Genomic DNA, 3,644 nt, shown 5'->3' on the forward strand with positions numbered 1-3,644 from the left:
AATAACTGTTAAATCATAGTGTGAAATTGGCATAAAACCTTATTCTGAATAGGAGTTTAATTTGTTAAACCAACTATTTTCCTTGCTAGCTCCTATCCGGCCTGGTTCTTTTGCTTTTTTTTGTGACCACATATATATCACTTGCGACTTATAAACAAAATCAATTGGGTTTCTATGAAAGCATCAACTTTTTGTCCTCATAGATTTACATAAAGAATTTATATATATGCCCTTTTTATTCTATTTTAGAGTGCATATTATGGGCTATTAAATATGTTTACCAATTATTTTATTCTTTCTTCTATACCTAGTCATTTAATACTCTAATTATTATTTCTATTAATGGCCATCCATCACAATTGTTTCAATAGCAAAAACATCAAGGTCCATGATTCAAATTTATGTGAATCCAGCAATGGTGTTGGTTGCTATCATTTGGCAGTTTATGCCAAAGTTTGTGTGTTTTGGATACTGTTGGTTTCCCTTGTTCGTATCATGAAGCTTGTATTTAAAATGTTCCTTCATTTTACAATTCTATTTTATTTGAAATATTTGGATACCATTTGTGATTATCTCTTTGCATGTTTTATAAATCTCTATTTATATTGATTTTGATATTATTTCATAATTTGCAAAATCTTTATAGAAATATTCTTATGATGAGTCTGTAACACCCAGATCTGAGACATCGAGAGTCTAAGTTTGGTTGGTATTACTTTCCAGAGGGAAAACATAATATTAATTACATGAGTATTCAGTGACAAGAAATAAAACTAAGTACTTTGCTGCACAGTCGGAGTAGCTGATCACATCCTGCCTGCGCTAGTGTGCCTGAAACCTACAGTTGTAATTATACATAGGGTGAGTCTACAACTTAGTAAAGAACATTTATAAGTAATAAATGACTTTAACTTACAATTGTAGTGGGATCTAAGCCCTTAATCTGAGTTTAGTTTTCAACACACCACATAAGATTTATATGTTTAAAATTTCTCCTTAACTCTCTCAATCTAACACTTACTCACAACAGACTATAACACTAGGTCGGTTATACCGGTCATAACTGTCTATGAGCGTAACAACCTGTGTTGAACACCCAAATTCTACATTGTTGGCCAGACTATGAACCACACACACTCAGTGATCCCCGTATCACCAGGCACTACAGTGAAATAACAAGGGAGACCCCACCGGTAGCTAGCCATAAGGTTAGGCTCAAACTTGTCATGGTTCATGCTACATCCTAACCATAATGACTTTCAACCATCTATGATTGTCTAGAGTTTGAGATACTATGTGAATATAAAATCCTAAGTTATATCTTAAGTTCATTACCTTGAACCTTACTCTCAAGCTCATGTTTCACTCATTCTCCCATATGTGCCAACGTGAAATAATCACGATGGATCTCATTCTCAATCTTAAAATGATATTAGGCTTTACACTTTATATCATACTAAGCATGCAGCTAGGTAGAGTCTCTATATTATTAAATCACCGGTGGCTCACTCTCTATGGTGGTTGCACTCTATCTGCGAACCAGGTAGCCCTTTTCATAGGTCACCACTTTCAGAATTTAAGGGGTTAAGCATACTAATCTCAATATAAATTCAAACAACATGACCAGATTCAAGAGACTTAAGGTTAATCACAATCTCATCACAATGCATGTTATTCAAAGATTATAACATAGATATGTTATCATAAAAAATCTCTTTCTAATGTGCATGACATATCATGACTTGCATATGCATATAGTTATCTTATTGCAATTAACTCATGCATGATCATTCTATGCATATCATGTTTACACTCAAGTGTTATATTTCTAAACATGATAGCTAATATACAACAACAATAATAACATGCAACACAATATAATTTATTTACAACTAAGATTGCTTATAATATCCCTTACCTCAAATATAAATAATGAACTCTGGTCACAATCGAGTCTCAAGTGGTTTTATCAATAGAACCTGATTATCACACAAGCATGTTCATATTAATATGCATATATTATTTATATTATGATAAAATTACCAAAACACCCCTTTCAAGTTGTCTCATCAGACATTAATTTTTGTATCCTTTATTTGACCATAACCATAAAACAAAAAGATTTTTTCTTTACGATACGAGTTCAACGCACCAAACCTCACTTAATTCTGAGTTCGAAGTACAAAGTTATGCTTGTTTTACTTAATCAGATATTGGGTTCATACCAGGGTAATTTGGTCATTTCAACTCTTATGATTTGACATGACTCATCCTAGGTCAAAAAGAGGTTTGGTCTGAGTTTAGAGTACTAGATTTACTGAACCGCCAAGGCACTCTCTATCACCCGTCATTGCATTAGGTTGCTCCATCTCTCGTCTGGCGATTGAGGTGTTCTTAGACAGATAAAATGTTCCCCTATGAGTAGCCATATATATATTGCATTGAAATCATCGCATATTATATTTATCATTATTTGAGTCAATTAGATTATTTTCATATGAAATTCCACCACATGCATGCATTTATGATACTCATTCAGTCAAACACATTTTATTTCATTAAGAACATCCTAGTACACATGAAGGAAATAAAACTAGATAAACAAGAAGGAAATAAATCAAGACAAGACGTAACTGGACTAGACCAAATGAGGCTAAACATTCATAGATGCAAACATCATCTCAGTCCTTGATTCACCCGAAATTGCTTCTCTCCCTGAATCTCATCGCGTCTGCTAAGGGTGAGACACAGGAGGGGCACCCATGTTATATGGGGGCGAAGCAGAAGTGTAAGTAGGTAAGGCGGGGGTAACAGTGGGATCTTCAGGCACAGAAAGGGTACCCATATTATATAGGGGTGAAGCAGGAGTGTAGGTAGGTGAGGCGGGGGTACAAGTATGATCTCTATCCTCACCTTCTTTCCATGAACTTTATGATGTTTTCCATTCATATGCTAGTCTTGGGCCGCCTCCATTAAGTTGTGTAGTGTTTCATGTTGCCTCTACTGTCAGAATTGTCATCCTCCTAATTTCTTCAATAAGAAACACTATAGTCGGGTCTAAAGCTTCTCTATTGGTTGCGCTCATAGCAGCTGCATAGTTGGTCTGGGACATATGTCATCCATGTACACTAACTATCTTGGACCTTCTCTAGGTCGCAAAATACACACTAGGAGATACACTCCTTGCTACTCCTCCTCGAGCCGCCATCCTGTCCCTCACCATTTGCCCACACACTGGCTGAGCTCTCTGACGATAGGACTGGTGAGTCCCTCACCCGTAGGATTGTGGTTGTCGCCAGTAGGACTGTGGCCATCACCCTTGAGTAGTGTCAGGGTCATTCCGTAAGTACACATCTCTTTCGCCGACTATGATATAGATTGGTGGGATTGTGGTGTCAACTCTCGCACTATTTGAGTCATACTCGCCATAACTACAGTAGTCATTGCCATTGCAATAATAAATTCTTCTCTCCCTACGACTATCATCCTAGGTTCTCTATGATTATCGTGTTTGCTAGCCATTCCTAATCACAAAATAACCTAGTCACTATCATGTTTTTAATGAGCAAAAACTTATATTATATTCTATGTTATTGAACTTATTATGAATGTTGTACATTTTATGTGAATTAGACTCTGATACC

Source organism: Nuphar pumila, chromosome 2, assembly GCF_984573655.1.
Source record: "Nuphar pumila chromosome 2, dmNupPumi1.hap1.1, whole genome shotgun sequence".
Lineage (NCBI taxonomy): Eukaryota > Viridiplantae > Streptophyta > Magnoliopsida > Nymphaeales > Nymphaeaceae > Nuphar > Nuphar pumila.